This window comes from Clupea harengus, chromosome 5 (assembly GCF_900700415.2).
Source record: "Clupea harengus chromosome 5, Ch_v2.0.2, whole genome shotgun sequence".
Taxonomy (NCBI): Eukaryota; Metazoa; Chordata; class Actinopteri; order Clupeiformes; family Clupeidae; genus Clupea; species Clupea harengus.
The window spans coordinates 18,024,026-18,040,426 of NC_045156.1; the positions used below are offsets into that span (position 1 = coordinate 18,024,026).

Genomic DNA, 16,401 nt, shown 5'->3' on the forward strand with positions numbered 1-16,401 from the left:
TGTATAACAGCAACAGCAAACGTGTACCTGATATGTTGCCTTCATTACTGCAGAAGTGGCTAGATCCATGACAGAACCAGCTGAACTATTAGCTCATCAGCATTATTTACTGCTGTTAAATCGTACGTTTGGCTAGATCTTCTTACTGTTTTATTAGCCATTCTGAGGTCATAGCTAAATTCAAATAATGACCTGACTTTCTCTTTGATGTAAAAAAAATTATGACTTTTTAAAGACATCCGTCCCATGTGTGTGTAAAGTCCTGTCATATGAAAATAAATCAAAGGGGTAGCTATTAAGCAGCCAGGACAAAGCCAACTACTCACCCACAGGGGAGCATTATGGCAAAATATGACCATACCTCATGAGAGGGACTACTTAAACGTTTCCATAATGTGGTCGCCATAAAACATGCTTGTTAATGGTGGGTAAGTCATCTCATCTCAGACAATGGAAACATAAAAAGTGTTACAAACTACGGTGTAAGGTACAATAACTGCAGTATGCGTAAGTGACTGCAGCGCAACCACAAGCTTCAGCACACCTCAGAAACCCACTGCCCCGTCCATTATACAGAGTGCTGGAACATGCAGCTTTTACCTAGTGTAATATGTTCCTCATGTACATGCATGTTAGGAGTTCAGTGAATGAGATAGGACTCTAAGATAGGACATTTCTGTATCTTCTCTCTTTTGTCATATCCCCCAGAGCATCCAGGGGCACCGAGAGGTCTTAGCGACGTGTTTCTGATCACCATCCTGTCCTTTGTAACTGAAATGAGGGGAGACAACCCAACCTCAAAGAGTGAGATCACAACCTCACACAGTCGGAACAGCCGACGGAACAGTGCAGAATAACCTGGGATTTAAAAAAAAGTCCATGACTGCCTATATTTTGCCACACTGATGTCTTACACGCCAAAGCACAGATAATGGAAGGGGGGTTTAGCATTGGATTGAGTTTGGGTGGTTCGATAAGTAGACCTACTCTGATTAATCCAATTAAAACCAATATGGTGTCATGCCACAGGAGGACTGCTCCCTCTGTCTTTTGTCACTTCCTTAACCATAGAATAAACAACAAAGCAAAACTGTTAAAGTGCACTGGTAGTAAACTTCAGGTCAGTCTTGCTTAATTATTTTGTCAGTCTTGACTCTTGACTCTTGTGGTGAAATAAAGGTGATTAGAGGCATAGGGAGTTCCTAGCATTTTCCATAGCAGCAAATATTACGGTGGCATCTACCAGATAGTTAAATCTATTTGATTCAGGTATCTGAGACTGCGGAGTGCAGAGTCTGGGATGGATTCCAACGCATTAGATACACAAGCTTTATTGCCATAATGGCTTCTTCATTAACTTCTTCATAACCTTCTTCATGAACTTTATCACCTGAACAAATTCCGCTATGCATCATAATACATGTAGATTATAGGTCTTGTATGCGTTGAAGCATAACTATGTTGTATATCATGTAATGCAGACAGGACAGTGACACAATGTAAAATACATGGATAAAACACTAAAGCACTGACATCAAACACCATTTCTCACTGCCAAAACGGCCCTTTAATTAATGTGCTAATCATGTACACACTGCTACAAATGTGACGTAAATGTAAGGTTAAAAATAAAACTTTGCACTGGAAATATTCTGACGCTTATATCTAAACTACACTGCGTCACAGCAATTCATAACGGCAACTAATAAAGAACAGACACCACAAGGACAATGGCATCTGCCTTTAATCCCAAGATTTAACACCATACTTCCTTGCTATGGGAATCTGTTTCCTATGAATGTAACCATCCAGATACAGTTATATTTATCATGGCATTACTCAGGTACAGAGGAGCCATAGTCTAGGCTAGAGGAGAACATGTGATGTCAATTACTCACATGGAAGGCGTAAGGTTTTTATTTCAGCCTGAGCTTTTGGTATCTTTCCCTGTTGATGATGTGAGTAATCATATTATGTTGTCTATATCAGCGCTTTCTGGGGAAGTTAAACCTTAAACCTGTAGTTATTCAGGAAGGTGGTTTTACTTTTAAGACAGAAAAAAGGTAACGACAATCCCAGTCCAGTGTTGAAAGTGCACATCTCCAGTACTACAAACTAGGCGAAAGGCTCTCTGTGATTCTTACACATGCAGAATTCTCTACATGGCGGAATTCCCTGGTTTTAAGAAACTTTAAAATATCATTGAGTTAAAAAGTGACATTCGGTTCACAGATTAACTAGTGTCATGACAAGAGAGATGAACGCAAGTTAAATGCAATCCCCAATGACTTTGGTTTGGTGTTTGATGCTCCTTGCTCCTGTCAGTCACTGCCAAAACTATAGGTCACAGAAAACTGTTCAGATTGATTCTTTGAACAATTTCTGAAAAGTAGGTGAACAGGCATCACGTCACAAACATATTTGTTTCTTTCTTACAGTAGAAGGTCTCATGAAATGTTATTTCTAAAGTGTTAGCAATACTACATCAGATAACAAAAAATATAAGACGTTTGAAAACATTCTGCTATATGAATAGATACAATGTTTACTTGCTTTGCATGTGTCAGAGGCTTTATAAACATAAAAGTAGGGGTGGAAATCACTGGAGGCCCACCTTACAATATCACCATGAAACTTGTGCCACAAAATGATTATTTTCAGTCTTTTGGGGATTTGCCATCTATTGCTCATTGTGACAGCATGTTTTACAATATATTGCAATTGATTTTCGATTGTCTTCTAACAGGACAGAGAAAAAAAACTTTTAAGTTTTAGGTTGACAAATACATTTAACCAGATCCAGCCTATTTAGACAAAGGGGGGCAATCACAAACTGTATCGATTCCCTCATCTCTAATACAAAGAGAGAACATTAAAATGCATAACGATCTGGAAATGATAATAAAGCCTACAAGTAAGTCCAGGGAAATGTCCTAATTTGAGGCTTAGCCCACGGCAGTCTATACCCTGTTGTTTGACAGAGGTGCAAGGTTGAGGAGTCTGTGGCTGTCAGCTGTGAACTTTGACTTACTGTGGCATCGCGCTGTGAGATTGTAACCACAACCAGCTGCCTCAAAGCCCTCCATGCGGTTTACAGCCTATCTCTTCAATTAAAGCTTCACTGAAATGTCTTGAATGCAGTTACGAGGAAATAGCTAACTTCAACAAAAATATAATTGCACTAAGTATACAAGCTAATATTTCTCGTAACCCCTCTAATCTCTGACACTGCAGAGAACTATTAGCATTCACATTTGCCATTTCTGAATCTGTCTCCATCCTATTCGAAATAGAGCCTATTCCATCTTTTTACTCTGTCTCCACAGTAGCCTCATAACAAGACTTGGGGATGGAAGTGCCAAAGGTTTTAACCTACATGTAAGTTAAGGTTGTATTATCACTATTGGATATGAGTGATTAAATGCGTAACGTAACATTGTATAGACACACAACTACAACGCAACAATTCCATATGATTTCTATATGAGCGTAATTCAAATAGCGTAACGTTAGTCTCTGTTGCGACATGTAGTTGGGATTAACTATTAACGCTATTAAGCCTGCAATACATCATTCTTCAAACCTATAATAAAAGATCAACCAAACCGCAGAAACTGTTTAAGAGAAGTCGTTATAAAAACAAGTTTAAGTGCTCACCTCTTGGTTTTCTTGTTGTCGAACTCAACATGAAACTATTACAAACCAAGATTAGAAGGGCAAATAGTCGCAAATGCATCTGTGCTAACGACAGCCACCTCAGTGCAGGTTCCGTGACATCTGAGCGGACTGTGATGTGCGCAGAAAAAAAACGGTACCAAGCAAAGCCAAGCGAACTCAAAATCCGGGAGGTGGGGGAACTGCTTTCCCGCACTAGATTGGGGGGGGATCAGGGTTTCGAAAGTCGCCCCATAACGGCATTAAAACGAATCTTTTAGAGACTGCATCAGTGTTATTATTATTAACCCTTTAAGGGCTCTGTCACATAAACAGCCCGTAACTAATGTCAGTTACACAATCTGGTCGATACGATAAGACTTTTTTTTAGATTAGACCATTTTGATCAGCTAAAGCACTTATTTGAACGTCTCTGTAGGGGCCTACTTCAGCAGTTGTAAATCATTAGGCCTGATTTTAGTTTGCTTCAAAATAATTAAAACAATGTTTTATTTCTGTTTATTTCACTCATCTTGCTGAGATGTCAAAACAAATATTTTTTACTATAAAAAGTAGGCTTAAAAGCTGTCATTACAACAGATTGTTATTCTGATAAACCCTAAAGACTACTGTTGTGATGATTAAAAAAGAATGGGATGTGGAGTAGATATCTTCAACCCAGAGGACAATTTTGCATTCCTGGGGTAACTGAATTACAGCCAGGAATGAATTTACTGTGGTTATAATGCCCAAATTATGTCCTCCTTCTTTTCATTTTGAGGCTTGGGGTTAGACTTGTTTATTTTATCGAATAGGTCCAGAGCATCATTAGTGTTTGAAGGACGAGTGGAGGCTCTTTGGAAGTTAGACATTGAGTGGCCATTATAGTTTAGTCCCTTGTGATGACTAACAGCAAATGTTTGTTTCTAGTAGTTGACTTTTTTGCTCAGACTTCTAATTTGAATTAGACATTAAACTTTAGGAGGCAAATAAACAAGCCACTGAAAACAAATTTTGGTGTGTGATTCAACTTCAAGAATTAAAGGGATTATTGAAAAAGTTGAAAATTACCCTCATATTGTTGGCACATCTATCCCTTTGATTTCCTGATGAAATATTTAAGCATTTCTTTGATTTGTTCTCCTTTGGATATGTGGATGATAATTGATATGAATGGAGTGCTCCTGTGTAAAACACAAACCAACAAAAACAACAACAACAACAACAAGAAAAACACAAAGACAATATGGATTAAGGATAAACTTGTAGTTCTGTTATATTTGATTAATTTGACATACTGTACATAGATTAGGATTATATTGTCTCTTTACATAAAATGTCAATTTCTACAGTGCAGCCTACCATAACTAGTGACTTTCTTTCAGAATTGGTTCAAAATAAGATATCATCTCAAACATTCAAAGCAGAACTAGAAAGCTTGTCCTCTATGTCTGCTGACATTCCCCCTCACAAAAAGTGTTCGCAGTTTGACAAAGAAGCATTAAATGTGTATAAAAACATGTTTTGTTAGTCAACCAAGTGATAGAAACAAGAAGAACCACTGGTTGTGAGGTTGTGAAAGGTCCTGGAATTTGGATATACTTTTGGTTTTGATTTGACCGAAATATTATTGATGGTGACACTACAGGATTTGTATCGAGCACGCAATCAGAGGGCTAACATACTGAAATAGCCACAACATTTTATTTGGAATCAGTAGAGTAATGTCCTCCAATGCTCTTTTTTTCACAAAGCCATCTTACTGTGACCCTGATGACAATAGAGCAAGCTCTCCACTGATTATCCACTGATTATTCCTCACTCTAGCCACTGGACGTTTCATGTTTTGTTAACTAATAATGTCCATCAAAGTTAGCCTGGGTCATTGGAGTTGGACCCGCCTCCAGCCATGTCTCTTAACTGCCAAATATTATGGAATTCAAAATGGACTTGGAGGCTAAACTGACATATTCCGTCCACACTACTTAAAAATGAATCATTTAGCTGCTAAATATTGACCTTCCAGTCCTGAAAGAACGGTTTTGCCATTAATCTAACCGCCAATGAACAAAACAAAAAATTCATTTAATGAATAGATTGCTTGGCCAAAGGACACCTATTTGGGCTGTATGAACTCCTAATGCAAGTGATAGGTCTGCCTTTGATAATGGTGGGAGAGGGGAAGGGGCCTATGTGTGCATGACAACACGTTAAATGTACAACAGATGCTGCCCTCAGCCGTGTGAGTTACTGGCTGGGTAGTGGCACGCCATGGTGCTTGTATCTGCACAGTGTTGTGTGGACACTTCATGTCTCATCTCAGGCGCACTGTTCCCACATGGTGACTGCCCCTGGTCTTTGCAGACTGCCTTTAGTTTGTGTGTGTGTGTGTGTGTGTGTGTGTGTGTGTGTGTGTGTGTGTGTGTGTGTGTGTGTGTGTGTGTGTGTGTGGTGGTGTGTGTGTGTCTGGGTGTGTGTGTGTGTGGGGGGGGGGGGGGGTTCTGCTGTTTCATGTTTGCGAGTTTTGATTGATCTGAATTTTGTTTTGTTCAAAGAAAAGTGATTTCAGTGTGAACTTCCTTCTTTTCTGGCCGTGTCACAGAAATCTTTTACATTTGCTGCAATTAAAATGTTGTGTGCATAGTTAAAGCACACATAAGTGACAAGTTTCATTGATAAATGAAAAAGGCATGGAACTGAAGAAATAAAACTGACTGTGTACTGATGACTATGTTTGGAGTGAACATATGAGCAGGACATATGGTTTTGTCATCAGGTTGTTTTCTTATGTTTACTCGCCATGTTGTTTTGAAATGGTATTGCCTAGCAGCATAATAAAAATGAGTCTATATCTCACAAGTTCTCTAATAGAGTGCAACTTTACTGCACCATCCCTACAATTCATTCAGTTGTACCCTACCGTATTTTGTTTGTTTGGGATCTCTGAACAATGTGCTTCATATACTTAACAATCTTTGAGCCCAGACTAGCTATTTAGTAGTCTTGCAATTTGTGACAAAATTGTTCATCTAGAGAAAACTTCAATAACATTTGGGATTGAGAGCTTTGAAAGCTGATGGAAACCAGGCTGGCTTTCTAGCTAACAGCAATACTCACCTTTACTGTCTGTTTGGGATGTGCACCGCTATTTTGATCTCTGCCCAAAGAAGGCTGGTTTAGAATGTTTTAAATGTACACATTAGCCATTCCCAAACACATTTTTAGAACAAATGGCCTTGTGTTTGTCCCCAGACATGTTCTAGCAAAGGAATACATCTTGGCCCGTGAGACTAGACATTCAGGACCTGTTTTATTTGATTTTGTCAAATTATGTTGATATGTCAGAATATGTTGATTTGTTTTTCAACATAAATTCAGACCAAATAAAGTGATTTGGGCAAACTAGACACCACCATGTTGTGATAATATGTTCCTGTAGAAACTAGTATTGACATTCAGCAATGAGGTGTTTGGTGCAGGGTTCTGATTTTGTCTCAAGCCACCCACATGATAATTCTTTGTTTCAGAATCAGTTCCATTCTGGTCCCTAGTTATTGGCTGAATTGTACAATGAGTTAGGTCACAGTGGTTGAGACTCTTCCAGTAACTCTGAACCTCTTTGTGTGTTTTCATCAAAGAAACCAGGGCGAATAGTAGTTCAAGGGACCAAGTTCCCATAACATTTGTGGTTCCTACCCCTCGAGTGGAATTATCGTTGTAAACGTCACCGATGGGCCAACCATAAACAACAGTAATGGATGACCATGTTTAAAAACAGGCTACTGACAAACATGCATATTCTTGGATCTGTGTGACGAAATATGCCCTGACAAAATGGAAAACTAGTGTAAGGCAGATAACCCTCTGACAAAATCTACACAATGGACTCCCAGACTTCCTAAGTCTGGCCAGAGGGCCGAATGACATCTTAAGGGTTTATGTACACATATATAATGAGATATTGCCTCATTTCCATATTTTAATATTATTTTTTAGACAAAGTGTAATACAAAAAGTATTTCTCTTAATATGAAGATTAATCTGGTAGAAATTGATGAGGATATCTATAAAGGAAAAAAAAGTCCCATTCACCTGTAGTGTGATAATAGTGTCACCTGTTGTGGTCATTTTCAGGACTTTCGTCCCGGATATAGATTTTGGCACACATCCCACGTTGTTCAGTGGGGTAACAGTTGAGATATTCTCCGCTAAATGAAGCGCATACAAATCTTCCCCAGGACCTAGACTATAAGGCATAATCTTCTGAAAATCTAAAAATGAGTGCTGTCAAACGATTCAAATATTTAATCGCGATTAATCGCATTTATGTCATAGTTAACTCAAAATGAAAGTGATTAATCGCAAATTTGTATCTATTCTAAATGTCCCTTCTTTTATTTATTTTTTCCATCATTATAGTTTTATTTGAATGCCCTTATCAACATGGAAAAGTGGATTGGCTTGCTTTATGCAATTTTTTTATTTTATTGAAAACCAACATTGCCAAACAGGGCGGTACAAAATTAAATTATAAAGTGTACATTTCAGGTAACAAGGACTATAGTGCAGTTAAACCATGGCTTAATATTTTCTTTTTTTCAAGTTTGCTGGGAACATAGCAGTCAGTTAGGTTACCAATAAAAGGTAAGCCTACTAATTCTTTGCTTTCAGCCAGCTGCCTGTTGACATTTTCAGACAACAGTGAAGCTTGCTTATTTTGCACAACACAACTTTTAAAAGTAAACTTTCCATTCAGAAGCTTTTTATCATCCATTTCGCTGTATCGCGCTCACCATTCACTCAAACCGTAACGTTAGCCTACTACACAGTTTGCGAGGCCAAAAAGAACGTTAATCTAAAAAAAATAAAAAATTGGGTTTGCGTTAACGCCGTTAATAACGCGTTTAACTGACAGCACTACTAAAAATTCAAGAGAAGAGTCAAAGTAAGGTGAGACACACAAAGCCATGCTGCATTAGTTTAAGAGATTATTACTGCAGACTAACTGTACTCAGGAAATGGAACCGTACCAATCAACATGATTAGACTTAACTGTCTCTTCTGACGAAATTATTTCAGACCCTTAAATGAGTGTAATGTCTCATATGAATAAGATGTAGTATGCAGACTAAGGTAAGCACACACGGCATGAGACAGAATTAAATTGATTTCTGAGAATTGAGGAACTTTTTCCGAGGTTCTTTAAAAGTGGGAAATCAAATCTTCAATGTAACTTTCTTTCAATTATCAGTCATGCCCTGGCATTTAGAATACACTTGTTCATGTAAGATTGCTTACAATTAAAGTGCAGAATCTGTAGGTCTTCTAACCTATTCAATGTCATTGTGAACTAAATTCATATCACACAAATGTGTTACAGTATGTGAAAAAGTCTTTAAAAAATATTTGATTTTACATATTATATTCATATTCGTATATCATCTTTTATGTGTAATGTTTTTTAAATACCAATGAGAAAAGGTCAATAATACATATTATTATTGTGAAAGTGGAAGACATGATGAATGAATTGTCCTATGTGAGCTAGACAGTGAATATTGTGTACTCTGATTTCTGTAGTTCTGATCAAATCCTGTGTTTTGTGGAGCACTACTGTGTTTTAGCCCACTGCACCACCATAGAACGATACTTCCTCTCCATGTAGATCACATGAAGGAAGAGTTTTTTATTATTTTTATTATTTATTGTAGAAACATAAACACTATCATGATGTTGGCTTCAGGCAAACATTTGCACGGTATTTCATATTGTCCGTTTAATGCCAATTTATAGTGATAGTGTAGGGTTTTTCCAGTTTTTTTTTAGGTATATTTAAATATATTGCCAAAATGCATTAGTTAAAGGCGTTAGATAACTTTGATCAGTTTCAGCACTCCTGATGGTGTTTGCAAGGCAAGTCTGTTGGCTGTTAGCCAGTTAGCATGCTAGTTTTAGAAAAAAAACTGCCCTGTCTCGTAAGGGCATAGTCTACTGGACGCTTCCCATATTGTGCCTACACACTCTGCGCCTATTCCTGTTCCCATGTTAAAGATGCTACGGAGAGCCCATCATGGGCAAATCCCCACTGAACCCATATGGAAGCTCCGTAAGTTAGCTCTTATGAGGGTCCCATGTCCTATAGTCGACCCACAGAAGCGAACATGGGCAAACCCACAGCACAGACATGCTAATAGTCAACCTATACTGGGGGCACATTGACTAATGATCCTGAGGGCCAATTATGGCCCATCCCACAATGGACCTGTGTGGGATTTCCATGGATAAGCCCTTGTGGACGATTCCACAGAGACCCCACTGGGGCTCCGTTTAGATTTTGTATGACTCTGCCCACAGAAAATCTGAACTGGGCCCACATATACATGCGTGCTCTCTTAGTTCCATAACTTGTTGACATTTTGGCTCATATTTGTTAATGTGAACTGTTGTGCGGCTGTTGTTTTAAAGAAGGATACTGAGAGGATATGTTTCTGATTTTGGAAATAGATTATTTTGCCATATTGCATGAAAATAGTAGAGCAACAACAAGACAATGAGTTATTTTCAGTCATTTTATTTTCCAGTAATATTAATATGACAGTAGTGATGCTCACAAGACATATACATATTCATCTGTCACATTGTGTTCTGTGATCAAGACGTCATGTGGTGGTACCAGACTGGGACAGCATCAGTTTGGGTTTGGTTCTGTTTGGAAGAGGAGAGGATTGTCAGAATTGGATTGCAGTACTCATCATTTCAGCAATCTCAAAGTTATATGATGTTTCACCATATCTATACAGGAGGTCATACTCACAGCATCCATAGAGTTTGTTGACCCTCAGGATGTCAGTGGTGGACATTCCCTGTCTCTGTCCAATTCGCACATTTGGGTTTGGAATTGGAGTGATTGTCTCCTTTCCATTCTGGACTGTGAAAGCAGTTCTACAGAAGGAGATGTGGACAGTGATTGGTAAAAGTTTTGTAAAGCATATTTTTTATTTAGTAATGTAAACAGGTAAAACAGCTCTTGATGAATACGTTTTATTCAGTGGGTCCCATTTTCTTACCTCCCATAATGCATCACAGAAGAGTAGTCATATGGAGTGTTCAGGTTGTTAGTGCGTTGTTTCTTGAAGTTGTAACTCATTCCTGCCAAAACAAGGAGAAGGGTCTCAAGGTCTACATTAATTTCTGTCGGTCTGAGTAAGAATTGAAGGTAGGGAATGCAGCTTACGTGAGTTGATGTAATTCCAGTTGATTTTCACATACTGGTCTCTGTCACTCCTGGTTTGCTCATGGTAGAAGCCCAGAGCATGGTTGAGTTCATGCTGGATGATGCCGTGGTAAACACAACCGTTCCTTTTGAGGGAGACCACCTGTTTGCCTCCTGTCCTCCCAAGGCTGGAGAAGCACCTGAGAAAGATGGGAGAAATAATGGGTCACACGTTATTTGGATAGTCTGCTGGAAATCTGTATGTGACGGGTGGAAGGGGTTGCCCTTAGCAGGTGTACAGCCAGTCACCTGATTGTGCCTGGCGCACGGGACGTGACGTTACACGGGAGCTCGCAGTGACCCGCACTTCCTATTTGTTTTAAATGCCATTCACGCGGCAAACGCAGCATGTTTGGTTTGGCTCTGTCGGCGGTGAATAATAAGCACAATACGGATCTGCTTGTTCGTGGGAATATAACGCCAGTAGGATTGTGAAGTGTTGCCTCTAACAGACGAACAGGTAACTCATTGTTTCACTGTTGTTGTATATGCCGTGGCATGAGACGCGTTGCAATACATCTAATTAGCAACTGCGTTTGTTGTAGTTTTCACACCTACAACGCATTTGGGAACACTGGCGTCTTAACATTCGCATGCCGGACTTTATGACGCGGTATTTGGAATACATTTTAAAAGAACCAGTCTTTATATTTAAATGGCTCCAATGTTTTACTGTATATAATGAATTGTTTTTAATGAATTCTGAATTGAATGTTTACTGTGTACAATGAATTGTGAAATGGCTACAATGAATTGTGATTTGAATATTTACTGTGTATAATGATTATGAGCTCTTTGTCCTTTGGTTCTAGGAACACTGTATATCACTGTTTTTCCCATAGCTAATTTATGATAAGACAAGCACTTGTATTGAGCTACTAGCCTGCATAGTGTTGCTGTAAAACCACCTTCCGTTTACTTGTTTGTGTCTTGGCGAGTTTTACTTTCTTTCTGTTTTATTCCTTTGGGTCAGTCGTAGCTGGGGCTATCATAGAGGGGAGTCCTTATCGCTTGCAACTTGTGTGTGCTGTGCAACGCCCGCTACTAGGGGCCGTAGTGGGAAGTGTGTGATTTGTGGTGTAGTGGATAGCCATTGTGGACTTGCCGTTGGTGTGGTGTGTAGTGGTCTAGTATCAAGATTGGCTACTTGATACAAACCCTTTAGTTAGTCTTACCTCTAGGGTGGGCTTTAGCCGCGACTGACCTATTCTTACCCTCGCCCTTAAATGTCTGCCCTGAACAGGGCTGTACTTCTTTTCTTTTATGATTTGGATTATCAGTGAATACCATACCGTCATTATCAATTATAGGCATTTGTCTAGTCTCATTTACACTGTCTGCCTTGTGTAGATAAACCATCAGTTACTTATTAAAGATATATTTATTGTGGTACACAGTCTCCTCCACTCATTCATTCCTTTGGAAGTAAGAACCGGAACACAGGGGAATAGTGACCTTGGTGAGGTTACATGTACAAACTACAATTTATGGTTAAGAATAGGGTTAGGGATTGGGTTTGGTGAAGGTGATGTTCAATGAACAATTAGAAAGACTGAATTTCATCAAATCATCTGTGAAGTTTCTGTAGGTGGACTATCCAAATAAAGTGTTACCATGACAATTACAATAGGGTTTCCATTTTCTAACATTAGTTTATGTATTAAATGTTACGAACAACCCATGTACCTCGGAATTGATACATCACAATTTGTATTCAATACTAAAGTTTGTTTTTATCTATGTTTACAAACATATTCTTTACACCTAGGATGTCTTAACTAACATTATTCATATCGCTAATGGCCATTGATATACCCATCACCAGCCATGAATTATTTAGTTGTACTTCTGCAGTTAATGCCTTGCAGTATTAGTTGACTAGTGGCCTTAATGGTGGTCTTCATTGCTGTTATTGAATTGAACCTTGAAATAAAGTGTTACCAGCATCCTAATTAGTGTGGGATTTACCATGTTGAAGGCAGGCAGGTGTAAGTGGACATTTGAGGGATTTGTGACATTGTCAGGACACTGCAGTAGACAAAACTCACCCATCTCTGTTCTCAATGCTGATGTAGTCCCTCTGAGTTGAGCGAGCAACAAACTGAACACAGGTTTTTCTGTTGAAGGGTTGCCATGGCATTTGAATTTTACTCTTATCAGAGGATGCGGAAAAGCACAACAAACATTAAGCACCAATGCGCAATGGGGGTGCTTTGAAATATAGTATATGCATATAAAAAAATACAACAAATACTTAACCAAAACTGAGGTTGACTGTGTAGGGGACCTCAACTTTTCCATTAGAAGACTTCTTCCATAAGGCATGGTTGGTCCAAGCAAGCCATAGCATTCCTAGTTCTTGGCACAACAAGATCTCCCTTCCACTAGAAAGCTCCACTGGAGGCTAAAAGATGAAATGTAATTTTTAAAGTGTATTCTAGTGACACTGTAAGTGCTATGCAAACGAGGTCATTTAATGAAGCAGTTTAAATAGTTTAAATAATGAGAAACAGACCATTATTGGTTGACAGAATCTGTGTAGTTAAGTCCACACTGTCAGACTCCTCCAGAAAAATTCATTTTCATCACGTCCTCCTGAGAACAAATAAAAACCAAAATTGTTCAAATAAAAGGTACAAACCCACAATTAGTATTTAAAGATAGAGTTCTGAATATCACAGGCATTTCTTACCATGACAGGCAGAGCCTTGGACAGGCCAAGCAGCAGCACAAGAAGGGAGATGGAGGCTCTGAGGTCCATGTTGCTTTAGTGTGTGGAGATGCTGTGGACGGCTCCTTCACTGGGGCTCGGTGTGTGAGACCCATCTCACCTGTGCTTTTATACAGCCCTCCACAGGTGTGTCTGCCAGGGGGGTTTAGGCCTGCTGTCAGGGTCAGGTGTCTAATGGAAGCTCTTATGGGAGGACGCCACCACCTCTCCAGAAAATTCAACAACTGAACAAAGAGACATGATGTTGAGCTTATTTGTTTTGATCACCTTCTAAGATGGCGTTGGCCTCTGACAGTAGTGACATCTTGAAGCATGGCCGTTAACTGAGAGGTTGTGTTTGGAAGACATGCAACGGGCAGCTTATAATGAATAATTAGTATGATTTACCAGAAGTCAGCAGAAAAATTCGTACATCTTTTAAAATTTGACAATACTCACAAGAGATGTCTTCAGAATCAACCCCACTTGCAGCTACAGGCAAGAATATTCCAGTTTGATTTGTCTTCATCATCTCTTGAAAATCTCTACATTTTGAGACCCCAAGTGTCAAAGTAAGGTGTGCCTGGTAGTCAAAGACACACAAAAGCCATGCTGCATTAGTTTAGAGATTATTACTGCAGGACTAACTGTACTCAGGAAATGGAACCGTACCAATCAACATGATTAGACTAGACTGTCTCTTCTGCCGAAATTATTTCAGACCCTTAAATGAGTTGCATGTCTCATATGCATAAGGATGTGTATGCAGACTAAGGCAAGGCTGCGAGCTGCGGCATGAGACAGAATTAAATTATTCTCCAATTAAAGGGTCTTTTCAAACGATTTCTGAGAATTGAGGAACTTTTTCCAAGGTTCTTTAAAAGTGGGAAATCAAATCTTCAATGTAACTTTCTTTCAATTATCAGTCATGCCCTGGCATTTAGAATACACTTGTTCATGTAAGATTGCTTACAATTAAAGTGCAGTATCTGTAGGTCTTCTAACCTATTCAATGTCATTGTTAACTAAATTCATATCACACAAATGTGTTACAGTATGTGAGAAAGTATTTAAAAAATATTTGATTTTACATATTATATTCATATTCATATATCATCTTTTATGTGTAATGTTTTTTAAGTACCAATGAGAAAAGGTCAATGATACATATTATTATTGTGAAAGTGGAAGACATGATGAATGAATTGTCCTATGTGAGTTAGACAGTGAATATTGTGTACTCTGATTTCTGTAGTTCTGATCAAATCCTGTGTTTTGTGGAGCACTACTGTGTTTTAGCCCACTGCACCACCATAGAACGATACTTCCTCTCCATGTAGATCACATGAAGGAAGAGTTTTTTATTATTTTTATTATTTATAGTAGAAACATAAACACTATCATGATGTTGGCTTCAGGCAAACATTTGCACGGTATTTCATATTGTCAGTTTAATGCCAATTTATAGTGATAATGTAGGGTTTTTCCAGGTTTTTTTTAGGTATATTTAAATATATTGCCAAAATGCATCAGTTAAAGGCGTTAGATAACTTTGATCAGTTTCAGCACTCCTGATGGTGTTTGCAAGGCAAGTCTGTTGGCTGTTAGCCAGTTAGCATGCTAGTTTTAGAAAAAAAACTGCCCTGCAGGTAAGGGCATAGTCTACTGGACGCTTCCCATATTGTGCCCACACTCTGCGCCTATTCCTGTTCCCATGTTAAAGATGCTACGGAGAGCCCATCATGGGCAAACCCACATCACAGACATGCTCATTGTCGACCTATACTGGCCATCATGGCCCATCCCACAATGGACCTGTGTGGGATTTCCATGGATGATTCCCTGGGGACGATTCCACAGAGACCCCACTGGGGCTCCGTTTAGAATTTGTATGACTCTACCCACAGAAAATCTGAACTAGGCCCACTTATACATGCTTGCTCTCTTATTGACATTTTGGCTCATATTTGTTAATGCGAACTGTTGTGCGGCTGTTCTTTTAAAGAAAGATACTGAAATGTTTCTGATCAGGGCCAGTCCTTCATACAAATTCTTATAATTTTATTTTTTTATCTCCAACCAATATTTTGACATAAAAAAATAGATCTAACATAAGGAAAAAATTAGCCAAAAATCGAAAGAGGAAGGGGTATGTAACTCCTTGGTGTTGTCAGAACATGCTAGCACATCGGGTAGCACATGAGTGTGTGTGTCCAAGCAATGTCAACAAAAGAAACTATGAAGAGGCAAAAGCCATCGGGGGCGCAATTCAAAAAGAAAAGAAAGGTAAAGGTAAATCCTTAAATCCTGTTCTTAGCCAAGAATGAATCCCAGATAAGAACTCTTTCATGAATGCCAGAATTGTCCCGGGCTCTTTAGTGGAGTTAAGAAGAAAAGATGTACCTTTTCATTGAAAGCCTTCCTACTCCCTGTCACATAGTTCTTTAAGGATTTTACAGAGGTGGGTATATCCAAAATAATATGTCCATTTATCATACATTATAAAAAAAAGACATGATTAAAAAATTGAGGGCCAGCCAGTCATAAATGACACCAGGGGCAAACAAATAAAGCCAATAGCTAGTGCAAAAACACTACAAATATCTTACTCTTGCATAGCACACCCATTAAGGAAGACAAACACGGCAACTTGTTCCAAATCCAAATATTGTATTGTCAACTTTAGCGAATGGATTGTATGTAATCTTGCTAGTTAGCTAACGCTAGGGAGTGAAGCTTGCCTAGGGCGCCAAATGTGCTAGGG

At 38.8% G+C, this 16,401-nt stretch overlaps 1 pseudogene; it reads right to left on the minus strand.

Moving 5' to 3' along the window:
* Positions 1–10,220: 10,220 nt before the first annotated feature.
* On the minus strand, positions 10,221–13,688 carry LOC116220452 (annotated as a pseudogene).
* Between the last annotated feature and the right edge of the window lie 2,713 nt (positions 13,689–16,401).